General features: G+C 39.8%; 1 long non-coding RNA gene and 1 other non-coding gene across 3 annotated transcripts; both read right to left on the bottom strand.

The window, feature by feature from the left end:
* Nucleotides 1-7,412: 7,412 nt before the first annotated feature.
* On the bottom strand, nt 7,413-18,316 carry LOC132074303 (uncharacterized). 2 transcript variants are annotated; one of them, XR_009418596.1, is made up of 4 exons: nt 17,966-18,316; nt 17,629-17,701; nt 12,805-12,840; nt 7,413-11,379 (listed from the first exon to the last, which is right to left on the bottom strand). It is a non-coding gene; the product is annotated as an uncharacterized LOC132074303 (long non-coding RNA). The 2 variants fall into 2 exon arrangements; XR_009418597.1 differs by lacking the exon at nt 17,629-17,701.
* On the bottom strand, nt 12,463-12,550 carry LOC132085453 (small nucleolar RNA SNORD93). The gene has a single exon (XR_009420220.1). It is a non-coding gene; the product is annotated as a small nucleolar RNA SNORD93 (small nucleolar RNA).
* Nucleotides 18,317-18,364: the final 48 nt, after the last annotated feature.

Genomic DNA, 18,364 nt, shown 5'->3' with positions numbered 1-18,364 from the left:
CTCAAACACCAGACTGTTTGGGGCAGCATGCCCAGAAATGTTGGCATTTGAGTAGAAAATGTAAGTGTTTATACATCCCACTTCCTGCAGTTGTCTGTGTAGTTATGGTATGGATCTGCTTTTTCAGGCAGAAACAAAAATACCATTCCATCTTTTCCCTTTTTCTCAAAGGGTGTTTTGCACTGTAAGAAACAAGGAGTCCTTCTGCATAAGGAACAGCTACCATTTCTGATTCCTGTGAAGGAGGGAAATGGCATATCTCCACCAAAAAGTCAAAAAAGACCTGACAGCACTGATACCACTGGCAGCCTAGACAGACAGCAAAGTGTTACAGCTTGAGGTAAATGGAATTTGTCCTCCTTGCAGGATGAACTGCATGTTTTCAGATAAGATCATCTTCTAACAGTGTTTATCAGACTTTTCACCTTTCCTCTGAGTTAACAGAAACTCAGCTGCCCTGAGGTGAGTGAGAACAAACCAGAGTTTCTGACAGTAGTGCAAACCTGCCTCTAGAGGAAGGGAGCCTATCCCACTGCTTAAAGGTATTCTATAGTTTAGGTGTCAAGGCATTTATTCCATAATTTCAGTGTCTTTTCACTGGACTGGTCAAGGCAGACAGAGTTGCTTGTTGAACAGCACTGTGGTTTTTCTAATGTTTTGTATTTTACTTCCTAGACCTAATCATGACTTTGCAATCAGAGAAACACTTGCCATCTATACAGGGCTGGGAGGGAGCATGAGATCTTCTTACATAGAAATGCCAGCATTTTAGAATGCACTGTTCTTAAATGGGACTTCTACAAGGAAAGCATGTCAGAAGCACTAGTATGTGTCTTTTTCATTGTTTGTCTATGTGTTGTATATAAAATACATAGTATTTTAGGAAATAATTAGGAAATTATCTCAGTGAGGGTGGATGGGACTTTGAGGAGCCTGGTCTAGTGGAAGGCATCCCTGCCTATAGCAGAGAAGTTGGAACTAGGAAATCTAGAGCGTTCCTTCCAACCCAAACTGTTCTATGCTTCTATGATCCTATTCCATCTCCTGCCCACTCCTGATGGCCTCCAAAGACTGTGCATGCAGCTGAATTCTGCCCTCATGGTCAAAGATCTGCCCATGACTGTTTTTGTATCACTGTCACATAAACTCTACAAGACAACTGTCAGAGGTGCCAGCCTTTCAGTCAGCTGCCCTCAGATTTCTCTCTGGCAGTTAATTAAAACCAAAGCAGCATTTATCATGTACCTACCAGCAGATGATAGAGCACCCTGTCCCTCTGTAGCCAGAGTAACACACCAAACCTCTTCCTCAGCACGTGCCTTATCTTCGTGGAGATTGGATGGTCTGAGCTTCATTTGCAAGAGATACCTTGGCCAGCCTCCTTACATTGTGCTTCTATGAGGCAGGTTCAGGACGCTTTTCTTCTTTTTAGGGTTTTCCAATGAACTTCTTTATATTTTAATGAAAATGCTTATGTAATGCCCTCAAAACAGCTGTTACCAGCTGAATGAGAGCTCATTGCATTTTGGCAGTCGCTCATGCACCTCTTTTTTCAATCTCCTGCCTTGCTGCCTACTATGGAGCTGCAGCAGAACTGAGACTGAGTGCTTGTGGCATGGCTGAATTACTGTCAGTACCAGTGCCTGGCTGCTTTCACAGAATAATTAAATTTCAGCAGTGTAATTTTGACGCTCTGTAATTTAATAATGCCCAAATTAAGCTTCTTTATCCTTGAAGATGATCTAGCAAATGGATTACTCATTGTGCTTGGCTCTGGTGACCGGTCTTGCCTGACAAGTCAGAAGTTGATGTTAGCTATGAGCATGGAAGTCCTGGGTACCCCCAGTGAGGCAGCTTTCGTTGTCACCACAGGCTAGGATGGACATCTTCAGTCAGGTCATCTCCTTCCTCCAGCAGGTCATGGTAGTCAACTGAGACTATCCCTCAGGTCACCTACCGTGGTCCAGCTGTGTGAGGGAGCAGATTGAGTTTAAATTTATTTTTGCACATCTCTTTTTTCACCCCTCAAATACATAGTTTATTGTGTGGCAGACACAGTTCTTAGCAACCAGGCTTTCCCCCTCCCCAGAGCTCATTTTTTTTATTTGAGTGCCAAATATGGATGAAGGCAGAAGCTTGGCAAGCTTCTAGGATGGATTGTAAGAGAAGAAATACAGAGAGAATTTCTGCTCTTGGGCTTTATAGATCTAGAAGCACTCCAGACAGGACAATTATGAGACTGCTGGATTTAAGACCTTTTACTTGGGTAGAAAATCCTGTTTGTGATGTCAATAATGATAAAACATTTGAATGTTTGGACACAAACTTAGTATCTCAAAGACTTCACACTTACAGGTTAGCATTGCCAGGCATTGATCTCTAAGTAGCATCAATTCCTCACAGCACCTGCCCTCTTTCCCTCCAGCTGCTGTGAGGGAGCAGCTCTTTCATGCAGCCCTGAGCATGTCACCAGTCCTTGCTAGCAGCTGGAACATTCTCAATACATTTAGAAGGACCAGCTCAAGGTTACAGCAGGACTGCCTGGTGAGCTACCAGTACACTTTCTACTTTCTGCAAAAGAAATTTGCAACAATAAATATATGATTGAGTCAGAACAAACATGATACATGTCTAAGATCAAAACCAGCCAGTTCCCAGGTAACATCTGATTAGTTCTCTGGGAAAAGGCTTTTGCAGTACTTAACACAAGGACTTTGAGCCTCACTGACAACTGGTTGACAAGGTAAATGGACACACATATTGTAGCTTATTTTAGTGTTACTATGGTGAGGGAGAAGGCCAAAGATATTTATTTCTCCATGAGGTTTTTACTGGGAGCTGCAAAGGGCCGTGCAGTCTGCTACCCTAATCTCATTGTTTACAGAAGTTGATATGTGAACCCTATCAAAGCTTGTGAAAGAAAACAAATCCTAATCTCCCTTTCTGCATGCTACAGCCCAGCCTTCTTGTAACTGAGCCCTTCTAGCAGTCTCCTTTTCTGGCACTACAGATCCAGAGTAGTTGGTGTTGGAAGGCATTATTCACATGTCCTACCAGCTTTGAGTAATACTGTGACTCTGGCTAAGTCTGTATTGTCCTTGTATGAGGCCAAAACATTATTTCCTCATTTTTATTGTTTCAGGTCTTACAGCACACTTTTTCACCCTTCCTCCTTCACTTTCTTTCCAGCCCTGTGTTTTTCATGTGGCTTTCCGTGGAGTAATTTGTTTTTTATCAATAACTACTCAGCTATGATTCAATGATTATTTTACTCCAGTAGTGCATGGGTTTCCACAAAGAAGCTTAAATTCCATGTCATTGAAATGCTGTACAAAATCCATCTGTGTTGGACAAACCAACCTTATGGAAAAGCTCTAAGAGGAAATTATCATCTATGTACTTGTAGATAAATTGCCACAGAATTTGTTACTATGCCACATCTAGGAAGGAATGCAAGAATTAGAGCAAGTCATGAGCATCTCTGTCCCTCTGTCTGTTGGGGAATTGTGATATGGTCCTCAGCAAGCATGACTTCATTTGTGTAACAGTGGGAAATTGCGGTAACACAGGAATCACAGTGAGAAAGTTCAGTGTGAGATTTTATGAAAGGTATTTATTTGCAAATCTTTAAGCAAGTTGATTTTAGACACTCACACTCATTCTGCTGTAGAGTTAATTCTCTGACACTCTGATACTCAAATATTCTTGATCGCCCACTCAGAGAGTCCCAGTGGCCTGGCCAGGATCCCTTGAGCTGGACACAAAGGAATGGGGGTGCTGCTGCCATGCCCTCACTACAAGGCATTGACTAGGGACAACAAAGTGATTTCTGGACAGATCTGTCATTTCCCTTAGGAGGGATCAGCTGATATCTTTTACCTCAGAATCCTGTTTACTTTGTTCTGCACAAACGATAGGCCAGGATGCTGCCCATTGCCTGTTTTTCTCTGTTTTCAACACATGTGTTTTCCAGGCAGGATAACAGGAAAGGCAAGGGGTGTCTGACACTGCAGCCTTGGTACCATCCTCCTGGGATCAGGATCCTGGGGTTTTTGCTGACAGGTCATCTGTGTTGTGGCTGTTTTCAAAGGCAGGTCCTTGGCCTTGACATAAACAGAGCAATTCCTTAACTTTTCTGCTGGGCATGGTTTTCTGTGTCAACAAGTGTCCATCCTTTTAACCCTCTGTTCTGCTGCTGCTTTCACACCTTTTCATTCATTCTTAACTCCCATCTTCCTTTGCTTTGCTGTTACAGATCACTCCAACTGCTGTAGACAGTCCTGATGCCCTTTTATTAGAATTCATAATCTCTCTAAAATATCTAATTTAATGCCCCCTCTAGCCTTTGACAGCACACGATGAATGCTCTGTTGAAGTGTAAATGAAGCTTGTAAATGTAATCTATCATACTTGGTGAAAGAAACTCTAAATTTTGGGACACACACACTCTATCCCCTATATCTGCTGAAGCACAGACTTCTTGAAATGCCAAAATATGTGTGAAATAATGAAAACACTGAGGTGGCCAATATCAACAGCTTTAAAAATAACAAAATTACGCCTGCCAAAATAGGAATGGAAAATTGATAGTCTATATTTCCCATGACGCGGTGGAAGATTTGAACAGACTGCTCCCACTGATGTCATGAAGTTACTGCTCTAAATTTACTGTTAGTAGGTGAAAACCAAACTATTCCTGGTTTAATATCTTTTTGCTTGTTCCCAGCAATGGAAGTTATAGATTATTGCTGACAGGAGGCAAAATGCTGACTCTACCTTAACCTTGAAGCTGAGGTTTGCTAGTGCTGACCAGTGCTGGGTATGAAGTCGAGTTAGCAGTCTGTGTTAAGTGTGCAGCTACACGACAGCATTAGACACTTCGAAATGTAGGATAGCACACTGAAGTCACTAATTAGTCTTTTGCAGGTAGCTATTAAAAGCTGATCAACTGAAAACTGACCAGTAGGAGCTTGCATGCTCCTGGCTTTAAGATTTTTTAGCTACTCACTATTATTTGAAAGTAGAATTCTTAAAACCTGTTGTTTTAGTAACCTTATTCTTCTTTCTGCAACTCAATTAATTTGTGACACTGAGGCTAAAATGTGTTTCTGATGTCAGTGACTTGTGACACATATGCAGTTAAATGGGATAGTCTGAAACTCCAGCTGCATTAAGGGGAGAATAATATTGCAAATGCATGATACAGTACCTTAGAGAGAACAGAACTTTACTGATCCAGCAGTTTACCCTGTGAGTTCTAATGCAGAGGAATGTTTTCTAGGGGCAGGTATTTGGACACCTGAGAGGACTGGAAGTTGCAAGGCTGGATTTATTAGAGCTGGAAATAAATCAAATTTTGCACAAGCTAGAACTTGCATTTTTTTCCCCCTAACATTGAGATCTAATAAAAATGGAAGTTAAATGGGGTCAAGATGCCACAGAAGACTGCAGTGAGAGATGCCACACACTGTCCTATGTACATCTTAGTGCAGAATCCTTGATCATGATCTAGCATGCAAACATAGAGCTGTGGTCTGTGACTATTTTTGTAACCACACCCTTTTTGTCTTTCTCAGAGGTTGGACTGGACTCTGGTACAGCATTCACCACAACTGTACAGAAATGCATGAAAACATAAAAAAAAATTGGTGGAAATTTGAGTCAGAAAAATCAGGACCATCTGTTCCTCCCTCTACCATAGAACTCCTATGTATCAACCTAATTACTCCAATCAAAGTGCTCCTAATTTTCTAATGTCAAATATTTGCATAGGTACTTCTAGGTAGCTGAAACACTGAGGACTTCAAAGCTGCAGTTGAAGTTTGCTATACATGTCTATACATATATCCTCAGAAATGGTGCTGGTATTGATATCCAAACTGGCTCATTTTCAATTAATTCTGATAAACCTGCTGTTCTGTGTACATTTATATACATATAATGCAGAAGTTTCTATACACAGGTACATAGAATCATAGAATTGCCTGGGTAGGAAGGGACCTTAAAGACCATCTTGTTCCAAGCCCCCTGCCGTGGGCAGACACTTTTCACTAGACCAGGTTGCTCAGAATCCCACCCAACCTGGTTTTAAACACTTCCAGGGATGGGGCATCCACAACTTACCTGGGCAAACTGTTCCAGTGCCTCACCATCCTCACAGCAAAGAATTTTTTCCTAATATCTAATGTAAGCCTCCTCTGTCAGTTTGAATCCATTCCCCCTTGTCCTGTCACTACAGACTCCCTTCAGGAGCTGAAAGGCCACAATTAGGCCACCCTGAAGCCTTCCCTTCTCTAGGCTGAACAATCCCAATTCTCTCAATCTTTCCTCGTAGGAGATGTGTTCTATCCCTCTAATTATCTTGGTGGCCAATCCAACAGATTCATGTCCTTCCTGCACTGAGGACCCCAGAGCTGGATGCTATACATGTATGTGTGTGAGCTGCAGGTTTTTGAGAATGAAGACAAGCTAGTTTGGGTACCAGTAGCATTCCTGTGGTAAGCACAATCTTCCCTGTCAGTTATAAACCAATTTCTTCATGACAGGGACACTGGAACTCGCCATGTAGCTGGTGAGAAATGTTGGTGCCTTAGTGTTTTCTTCAGCCTTCAGAAGTGCTGGTTACTCTGCAAGTCTTGAAGGCTTTCTTTGTCAACTGAGACAGCCATACTCAGAGGGAAGAACACAGCCTTATCAGAAAATTGATTAAATGTGCTTGCTTAAGACTCCCATGTTACAGTAAGATGCCCATGAAATGACCATGGAGAAATAGTTTTATTCAGTGCACCTAAAGTGAAACAAAGAGTAGCTTAGAAAAGGCATTGTAACCACTTGTGCATTACACAGAGAACATGGCAAGTACTGAATTTAGTATAAAAGTATCCACCAACCAGACAAGCAGAAAGAAAAAAATATGACTCCCCCCTTCCCCCCCACCCCAGTGTGACCAAGGTTAAGAAGCATTTGTGCAAATGGATATATTTCTGGCTTGGAGCCAACTGGGGAGAGAAAGCAATTGCTATAGATAGAATCCCAGAACGTGTAACAGAAGTTGTAGCGGGCTGTTGGAGGCTGAAGTATGTCAAGAATGAGGTTAGCAATTAACAGTTCCAGAGACTTTATTTAAGTGGAGTCTGCTCACAGGTAGCAGACTCCACAGAATTCTAAACATGGAAGCAGTTGCTAGTGTTCTTTCTACTACTTGAGACAGCAAGTATAAACATTTCTGATTTACTAAGAGTAGGACACTTCAACACACATTTAAGGGTCCTGGCCACTTGGCAGCAGCAGGCTTTAACTTCCATAGATGTAGAAGTATCTTTTCCCTGTCATTAAAACCCTCCTCTCTGAAGGAACATTACCAGAGGAACTGATCTTGATCAAATATCTATTTTATACATTACATATTCCAATTTTTTAAATCCAAAACTAAGTTTATTTATCCAATAAAATACTATTGGATTAATTTTGGCACAGGCACACAACATCATCATGCTCTCTATTCAGACAATACATACATGTATCCTTTATTTTCCATGTAAAGAAATACAGGGACAAGCTTTTGGCCAACCTGCTCTGATACAGTTAATTTGCCTTATCTGTAACTCAGCTGGGCCTGCTCAGCACAACAAACACCACTGTATGTAACAATGATGTGTTTCTGAGGCAGTAATATCTTAACTGCTCTTAAATCACTAATGTTTTGAACATTTCACACACATTTTACAAATAAAAGGGAAAGTTGAATACAAAAAAAATACACAATAACTTGGATTAGTGAAAGAGAAGATCATTATGGAGGTGGATGTGAAATCTTGTGAAGCTTACAGCAGGGAAAACCAGCCATACCCCCAAACCTCAGACTCATCTGCCCCTAATAATGGTTAACAGTTTTCAGCAATGTATAATTAGGGATAAATAAAATAACTTTGAGACTGGCAACCACATTTCTCAAAGCAGCAGTTGTCATTAATTGAATTATCTTTCTTGCTGCTTCTTGAGCTGAGGCATCCAGTGGTTTACTATAAAATGAGCCTGTGTACAAATGCCTTCAATTAGTGGTTATTTCAAGGAGAGTTTATGTTCTGCAGAAGAGTAAATGAATCTTTTCCCTTTTGAGATAATTGCATTTTCAGGCCTCTGTGAGTTATGGAAAGTGATGACAATTTGGAGGTGACAACTCTTTGTGAGGTACAATTGCACAAGGTACAAGGAGAAATGACCAAGAAGCTCCGAGTGACCTCTTTTATAATATATTCTTACAGACCTTCACACAGCACTTAAAAATGTGTGAAGCCACAACACATTATACATAACAAGAGCCAGACACAGGCTATCATAAAGTTTTTTGGAAAGACTCCAACCTAACCTAATGAATAACAAATATGCCTAAAAATGCAAAGTACTTGTTTTAAAAACAAAATACTACTTTAAAGTGGATCTTTAGGCCTTTGATCTGACTGCCACCCATCTTCTTGGGAAGAATATTCTTCTTAAGATCTACAACCTGGCTGTCAGGCTGCCTGCTATTTCAACAGTGTAAGCTCCTCAGTCTCCACAATTTGGGCTTCTAGCAATAATTTCCATAATGTTTTCAAGAGTTAAAATACTTTATGTTGCAAAGCACTGGATTAGATCTCAAAAACTGGACTTTATTCTTGTTTCTGTAGGTCACCCAGATGGGTAATCTGTAAGGTTACCACTCTATTCTTCAGTTTCTTCATCTGTAAAATGGGGATAATTATATTCACTAGCTTTTAACAAGCATTTCAAGATATACATGGTTATGGATTAAGCAGTGTGGATAATCCCTGATGAGTAACACACAGCTGCTAACACACTGACTTATTCACTTTCATATTAGCATCTTTATTTAAACAGTCGCAAAACACTCATTTTGTCAAACAGGAACTGCAAAGAGGCTTTTATCCAGCACAATTGTAATTAGAATAGTAGAGAAGTGATGAGACTTTGAGCTCAAGACATGATATATCTGGTATTTTAACTTCAAGTAACTGCAGTAGCAAAAAGAGTTTCCAATTCAAGTCTGCCCTCCGCTGGCTCTAGCAGAACACTGCTAATAAATTTTGGATCAATAGTATCTTTCTGTAATGAAGAGAAGGAAATAAATTAATAGATGCTGATACATTTATTAATTTACACCTTTATTCAGCATTTATAAAAATTTTGTAATAGAAGTTAAATGATTTGTAGTATTTTTTAAAGTCCCATCTAGGCTCCCTGTCACATTCATGTTTTTCAGGATTTCAAAAGCCCATCAGGATATCATCCATATTAGAGTCACTGGAACTAAAGTACAACATGGGAGGTAACATTCTGCATGTGGCTTTAAAGAAATTTAATAGAAAAACTACAGAAAAATATTTTGCTTGATACAATTAATGACTCTAATAGATAGTGCTGTATGTATTAGTCAAGTACTAAAACAGACCAGGATAAATTTAGTCTAGTACTCTGACACTAGAAGCAGGCTGTCACCTTAAAATATGAGAGGAAAAAAGAAGACCATTTATTTTAGAAAGAATTTTCCATCACAAATACCCCACACAAATAACTCATCCCTAAACTCAGGACGACTCATTTTCCTTTCTATTTTTAAAGTAGGAAAGTAACTGGGGTGTGGGGAACTATCTTATTTATACTTACACCAATTCATCTAGAATGATTTCAACCCCAAGGTGACATTGGTGTCTGAAATACAAAATCTGTATAATTATGTGCTGGATGATGTGATTGAGCTGAAAAGCCTCTGGTTCATGTATCTTGTCATCTTCATGCTTTGTTACACATAGCAGCATTTAACCTCTTGTGACTGCTACCTACACCTAAAATAAAGGAGTACAATATTGTTTATTCAGATGTGTACTTTATATACCCTTGAAAAAAAGGGAAAATATAAAAGTATTACAGAAATGGCATTTTATTTGGCCTGTTTAAATGCCTGGAAATCAGTGTCAGATTGACAGCTTGTGCCAAATGTGCCTATAGACTTTATAAAGCAGAACATAAGGAATTTTCACAAGTTCCTTGAATGTCCTCTGCATCTGCTAAAATTCTTGCTGAAATGGTTCTCATTCAAAAATGAAACCTTTAGGAGTCCATTAACATTTTACAAGAAGCAGTGAAAGGCACACAAGTAATCTGCTGTTATGGTTTTGGGGTTGGATTTTTTTTGTTTGTTTGTTGATTTGTTTTGTTTTTTGGCTCTAGGCAGGAAGCTATGGAAAAGCTACTGAAATCTCATTAATCACTGTAGTGCCTACTGCTACACATCACCCTCTTAAATTGGACTCCAGCATCTAAAATGACTAAAATGCAGTTGTTCTGCACTTCTAGGAGAATGAAGTTTGAGATTTTTAATAATCCTAACTGAAAAGCAGCAGCAGTGATTGAAACACTGATAGGTATTTCCCTGAAAGGTCATTTGTTTTCTGTGCAACAGTGGAAAGAGTGTTAGATGAACTTACAGGCACGAGAATCAGGCTGACAGTATATAGAGAAAACATACTAGTGTGTCTGCTCGACAATGTTTTGAAATTAGTAAACTCTAAAAAAGTTTGTATGGGCTAAATATGGCATATGACTCCACTAAAATAGACAAAGTATGGACAGAAATTGTGTATGAAAGGCAAAAGGGAAGTATTTTAAGAGACTAAATTTTTTTTTAGTAGAAGAGTAAAAACTTCATTAACCATGAGTTGCGCTTCATTTAATCTTGATAGCACCAGATGAGACTTGGAAAGAAAGAAGAGAGCTTTCCTTGATCGCCTTCTGGTATCTAGGAAAGGCCTTAATTACTCTTCATTATGATACTAAATTACTGATTCTAATCTTCCATGTGCTGAAGATCTCAAAGAATTTGCACTGAAATCTGAAGTACTGAAATGCAAAAACTAAAGACGGACATAAACCTTGATACTTTCATCTGCACTGTTGAATTTCCAAATTCTGAAGGGGAGCAGGAAGCTCAGGCAGCACACACTGATGGAGACTCTGCTAGGGGATGTGTGAACTGCTCCTCACCTTGCTGGTCATGGTTAAGCCCTGTTGAATTAGGAATGTGACAATAGGTTTGTCTTTAAGTTTCTGAAGTCAATTCACCCAAAGTGAACAATGAAGATAAATTAATACGTATGTTCAGTTTAAATAATTAGTTCAACATTTAGACTTACTACAAATTATTCCATTTGTTCACATACATGACACATTTCCTTTGTTGACTGGGCAGTCTTATTCAAAAAAAGACTGGATGTGGCACTTGCTGCCATGATCTAGTGAACAGTTAGAACATCGACTGGACTTGATGATCTTATAGGTCTCTTCCAGTCTTGAACTTCTGTGATTCTGTGATTCTGTGATCTGAAAATACACATATTTTTACCTTTTATGATCTGGATTCTGTAATTTGCATTACAAGTTGTTAAAACTATAATAATGACAGCACTAAAACCTAGATTGTGTTATGCTTTTAATTCTATTGAAATTAAAGCTGTACTGAATTAAACTTTAATTTATACTTAAAAAAAAAAATCTTAGTTTCAACAAACACCCTTCTTGTTTTGGAAGTTACAACAAAAAATTATACTTAAGGATATATACAGTAACTGAAATTATATGTCATTTGTTTTACTGGGACTTAAGACAAAACCCACAACAAACTGGCAAAAAAACCCACACCAACCTGTTTCAGGTCTACCTGGCATATTTCAACTCAGAGTTCTCCTTTTTACTTTACTACATGTTTTCTCTTAGCTTATAACCAGAGTTAATTAGTAGCTTGTTGTATACCTTTAGCTTGCAAAATCTGAGCATGCATATGAAAGCTCTATTGTAAATCAGTGAGGGGAGTTCTGTGCATCAATCAGTTACATTTTCAAATATTTCACTGTCAGAAAAAGTTGTTTCAGCAGCACTTTTTTGTAGTTGGATGCTAAGAAAGACTGTTAACACTCATTGAAGAGAGAAAGCAGAATACGACTTATAGTTAGAATTATTATTTTTCAAATGCTGCAATTCTATGTCCTGTATCAGAGACAAATATTTCATTTTTCTCTGCAAAGACTCATGTTATCAGCTTCATGGTTGTTCCACCACTTTACAATTTACTAAGGTTGGAATTGGTATAAAGGCAAGTATAAAGTAAAGACTTTGGAAAATCAGAATATATTATTTGTTTTCCTCAACTTGTTTAAATCATAGTAAAAATTTGCCTAAAATTAGCATATTTTAAGTCCTTTAAAATCTTTATATATATGTGCTGTTAAAACAACATATTCTTCAGCAACAAAAATCTATTTGAGATCTGTCTACAAAGAAAAAGTTTACATTAATAAAATATCTTCAGAGGAAAATCCTCCTAGAGTTACCAAAACCTTTGCTGCTCAGCTGCTTAAAAAAAAAGCTTAATTAAAAAAACAATTTAAAAAAATATGGGTATTAATTTGGCCTCAGAAAATCCTTTTATCCATCAGATTTTTGCGTATCACCAAATGTATATAAGGAATCAGATTATTGTTTTCATCCTTGGCCAAATATTGCAATCACAAAAACATGCATTGAAGAACTGTTGCACTTTTAGAAAAACAAGCTTTGGCAAAAGGTAGCAGCATGTCTAAGTGTAACATTTAATTTTCAGTATTAAGCAAAGATGTGCAGAATGGGAAAGTCACGCTTCAAACAAACACACAGTAGTGAAGCAGGTAATATTCAATTTTTAAGCACATCAACAGTTCTTCTCAGAGGTCTCTAAAAGCTTTTGAGGAGGTTCTTTCAATGCTGTCTCACCTCAGACTGCTGTTTCTCCTTCCCTGGCCTCAGGAGCTGTAATGAAAAACAATGAGATTGTAACTCCATGTCACCACTCAGTTTTTGTTTGTTTTTCAGTAAAAAATTGTACAATTACTGTATTAAATATACAAAATTACTACACTTTGCTGTTTGTTCTGGCCACTCTGATCATTCTAGTAATTGTCAGCAATTTTCAGCCAGCAGCCAAGCCCCACACAGCCACCTGCTCCCTATGCCTCACAAACACTGGGACCAGAGAGAAAATCAGAAAGGTGAAAGCCAGAAAGCTCATGTGTTGAGATAAAGACAGTTTAACAGGGAAAGCAAAAACTGTGCACACAAAGCAAAGCAAAACAAGGAATTAATTCATTGTTGCCCGTGGGCAGGCAGGAGTTCAGCCATCCCCAGGAGAGCAGGGCCCCATCACATCTAACAGTTACTTGGGAAGACAAACACCATCACCCCAAATGTCTCCCCTTCCTCCTTCTTCCCCCCACTTTATTACAGAGCATATCCCATGGTCTGGGATATCCCTTTGGTCACCTGGGATCACCTGTCCTGGCAGTGTCTCCACCCAACCTCCCATGCAGCCCCAGCCTCACCAGCACGGCAGTACAAAAGGCAGAAAAGGCCTTGACTGTGTGAGCCCTGACCAGCAATAACAAAACTTCTCTATATTATCAACAACCCTGTGTTCAGCACAAGTGGAAAATACAGCTCCATACCAGTCACCATGAGGAAAATTAACTCTATCCCAGCTGAAACCTGCCAGTGACTGGCAGTATCACTTTTCCTGGAAATATCCCATATCAGGCAGTGACCACAGTATAGCCAACAAGTATCATACAGAAATTCATATGAAGATTTTAATTTGGACAGAAATTTTTTATATGCATTATAGCTCTGCATTTCAACTATGCCAAATGTAAGAACTCAAATATACTCACCCCAAACTAATCTAGGTCTCAATAACATTCAGAAGACAGTTTAGAATTCTGGTTACTTTACACATGACCTAACTGGACAGCCTAAGTCTTTGCTCTTTTGACCATAGTACTTTCCATTTCCCTTTGTCTCTGTCCTTTCTTGTCTTTGTGAAATGAAAAGGAACATTTCCCAGATCAGTGGTACTGCAGAGAAGCAGGGATTTATTAGACTAAATGAATAGGAATACTAAAATGGAATAGAAGGAACACCATTATTAGGGCACAATAAAAATAGGAAGTTTAGTTGTAACAATGAAGTGAAATAGAATGTCTAGTCGTAATATACTACTATTGTTACTGATATCATAAAAATTCAGCCTGCAGTGGAAATCTGTTGAAGAGCTCTTCCTTATGTTCTTGTGCTATTTATACTGATTTATGGTATAATCCTGAAGCAAGAAACATCCACCATAGCGTCTTTGAAATCTAAGTTCCTCCTAAATAGGGTCAAACTCAAACTTTGTTCCCAAGTAGATGAATTTAATGCAGCTTTCTGTCAGTAAATTGGGGAAATCTCAAATGTGAGATTGCTAAGTGCACAATGGTGGCCTGCAAGGATTTCCTACAAAGTTTACAGTGATTTTTCACAGACTTCAATGTGTCACTGCACTTTGTCTCCTTTATCAGCATCTGAGTTACATGTACTGTTGCATGGCTTTACTTTGTGGTTTGCTGAGATAAATCTTTTAGAGGTCTGGAATTCTTTAACCTGAAAGGTACACTTTGCACTCAAAAAGATGAGTTAAAGCCAACTGATCAAATGATATTATTTCATGAATGTGACACTTCAGCAATTCAGTCGTGTCTATAAGAATCTCAATTCTCTCATTTACCAATAAAAATGGAAATATTTGGCCATTTTACCACAAGTACTAGTGATATTTGCTGTGAAAACACTTGTGGAATTACTGCTAATTGAGTCAATAAAATGACAGGTATTCACATTCTTGTTGTCCCAGTTGAAACCTCTGCAATTTTGTTTCTGATTTTATTGTTATTGCTGATCACATGAAGCTACAAGGCACAAGAAATTCAAAGAGAGTTATTTTTTTTGCAACATAAGACTTTCCACATCTATGGTATCACTAATTTTCTTTTGTCACTCCAACAATTGGGGCTCTTATTCTCCTTAGTTAATGGATACAGCATTCCAAGCAGTTTTGTCTTCATTATCAGCCACAAGAAAAAAAAAAAATCAAAATCCTTCATAGGAGTGTTACCGCAATAACTTACAAACATGAATACTCATAGGACACCCATAAAATCCTACTTCCATCTTCTCCAGGCAGAGTCATCTCCACCTGTTTTTTGGGGTATTAGGTTTTTTCCCTACAAAACAGCTCATTGTTTCATGGCCCATCACAGGCACATTTGCTTTTAGAGGCTAATTGCCAATATTTATGTGACTAGCGCGGTCCCACGAACCTGCAGGGAGGATGACTGCTGCTCTCCTTCCCCCTTTGTCTGAGTCAGCAGATCACTGAAAGACTGCTGGGCTCTTAGACCCTCTAACATCCCAGGTGACACAGGAGCCAAAGAAAGGCATGGAAAACTTCTGGAGTCAGCACAACCATTTATTGGTTTTTGTTTTGTTGTGGTTTTGTGGGTTTGTTGGTTGGCTGGCTGGCTAGTTGAGGACTTTTAGTGCAAATATGATATGCTGGACAGTTGGAGACTATGAATGTGTGTTATGATGAAATAAGTGCTCCTCTCCAGTCACAATTCTTAGTTTACAGACATCCTTTCACAGCTTCAGTATGCATGATTATGTAGATCTCGAGCAGTAACTATACAGAATCAACGTTGGTTTATCTGCATACCAACACACGCCCTTGTGCTCCTCTAGCACTGATTTTGTTTGTGAGAAAACTGGCAAAGTAATACTAACTTTCTTGCTATTAATTTCCTGGCTTCTGTAGTTAAATTAATGAAATAACCTGCAAGCTTTTAGTCAAACATTCAAATTAGCAGACATGAGAAATGAAGGCTAACATGTTTCTGTGCTCTGAAAATTACTCCTTGACTCAATGTGTGAAGGGAAGAAGGGAAGATCTGGAACATGCGGCACCTCTGGTGAGTATCCTTTCTCAAGAACACCCACAATAACATTATATGCACTGTGTCACGTGTGATACTGTTAAACCAATTCTCAAAGGAGACAGAGCAACTGTTCAACCCTTCCTATCAGGTGATCTGTACTTTTGACCTTCTGAATCCCACTTGCACTAAATTTACAGGAAGGAAAAATACCTTTTTGGATTTCATTCCACCACAGTGGGTCATATTTTATTGCCATATTTTGTAAGAGATTATTAACAAGCTGTGTGCTGTAATGAACAGTTGGTTTTGTATGTTTAGAAAGAACAAGCTGTAACAGTAACCACAGTGTGGAAACAGATCTTACTTGGCCTCATCTACAAAGGAAAACCAATTTAGTACAAACTGCTGGAAAACAGGTTCCTGTAAGTCAAAAAAGAGGTTCAATGGTTTGAATTCTCTTTTGAGTGTGATAATCCATTACTGATTAATGAATGTGCCTCTTGCACTACACTGGCTCACAAGAAGAGTAAATTTGTAATTTTGAATGTTGGTACAATTCTACTTATGCGTTCTAATTTAAAACGTTTGACAAGTGATATACAAAAAAAAAATTGAAATCCAACACAAACCTATGGATAGAAAGACTTGTTCTCTCAATTTTCAGATAGAATTCCCAGAATTTCCCCCCCAAAGGCATATTCTTTTGGGAAAGGTGTACACTAAGTCGTGTTAATTTCATATTGATGTTCATGAATACATAGATACCACTGGTGCCTAACCTTTCCATAGGGATAAGCTATTCAGTATAAAGGAGACACTAAGAGACTCTATGCCTCTACTTTATTTGTCAGGTATCATTAAATGTGTGTCAGTGCTATGACTAGAAATAGTGGTGTATCCCACGTTTAATGTGTATGGAAGCACAGGGCACTGGGACTGGTGTAGAGCAGGAAAGGCTGTCCATCCTATAACATGACTGCACATCTGTGCCATGACCTCACCAAAATATTCTTTCATAATTCACACACCATGGCAAAAGCAAGCCATGAGCTGCCAGAACCTCTCATGTTGCCTGCAGTTTGCTACCTGCCTGTACCTGGAGAGCAAGTAGTGAGCTAAAAGCTCCTGTTTTTATCATCTTGAAATAGCAGAACAGGGATTCATACACTGGACAGGCATGCATACACTGGAAGAGTAAATGGTATATATGAATCAGTAAGATTTATTGTATCCCTGGATTCTTTCTTGTCTCTAAAAAGCAATGACTTGCTGTTTTTCTTAATGGGACACGATGGCTACAGAAGTTCAAGTAACTGCTGTAGGCAAACCAATATATAAAATGCAGAGCTTTGCTATGGGTAGCAGACATGATACAGCCTGATGGTGTTAACTGCTGCAGCTGCATTAGTGATAGCAGAACCTGAAAACCTGCATCTGGCTTGGATCTGGCATTACAGCAAAAGGCAAGAGTAGCCTCCTGAGAAAGAATGAAAACATGGTAAAAACATGATATAAATGATTGATTCAAAGGCATAGACACTACACAGCAAGATGTCATGTAAGTTGTGTCAAATAGAGTAGCTTGGTGGTTAGGGCACTGCAAGGACAAAGGCCACTCATTTACTAGTTATAAAACAAAATGCCTCAGTGCTTATCTGGGCTCTGAGGTTTTTAAGGACAACAAGCTCCAAGTGCTGTACTGCCAGTTTTTAGATATCAGGTCTCTCTCCATATTTCTAGTCAAGTTTTCACTCCCTCAACTCTTTGTTTTCATGAACTGGATACATCACTTCACCTGGTATCAAAGATCACAGAATATCCTGAGTTGGAAGGGATCCACAAGGACCATCGAAGTCCATCTCCTGGCCCTGCACAGCACATGCCAAGAGTCACACCATGTGCCTGAGAGCGTTGTCCAAACACTTCTTGAGCTCTGTCAGGTTGGTGCTGTGACCACCTCCCTGGGGAACCTGTTCCAGTGCCCAACCACCCCCTGGGTGAAGAATCTTTTTCATATTATTCTCCTTTTAATACCAAGCCTAAACCTTCCTCGACACAGCGTCATGGAGCCGCATTTCTAGTTTCCTCCAGGAACGCTTTTCCTTATTACTCCATCTCTACCCTTCACTTACCAAAGGCACTTCCTACCCTGCAGAGGCGGCGTGTGAGCAACACCTCGAGAGCTCCGGGAAGAACAAGCACAGGAGCGCGGCAGTTCAGGAGCCAAGGCGGGCAGGAAAACCCACAGCGCTCGCAGCCCCCGCGCCCCTCACAGCCGCCAGCCCCGCTGGCCCCATCCCGATCCCGATCCCGGGGCCGATCCCTCAGCCTGCGGCGCTGGAGGGCGGCCGGGACAAGCCCGCCGGGGTTGCAGCAGAGAACACCCAAGGGGCAGAGAACAGCTGCGGGGCAGAGGCCACCCGAGGGACGGAGCACACCCGGCGGACGGAGGGCACCCCGGCGCCGCCATTTCCTCGGCCGCCCGAGGCGCAGCCCCGCTCCCCGCCCCGCAGCCGAGCGATGGGTCCCGC

This window comes from Ammospiza nelsoni, chromosome 1 (assembly GCF_027579445.1).
Source record: "Ammospiza nelsoni isolate bAmmNel1 chromosome 1, bAmmNel1.pri, whole genome shotgun sequence".
NCBI lineage: Eukaryota > Metazoa > Chordata > Aves > Passeriformes > Passerellidae > Ammospiza > Ammospiza nelsoni.
The sequence above is the reverse complement of the archived record's forward strand: the minus strand, read 5'-3'. Positions and strand labels throughout refer to the sequence as shown.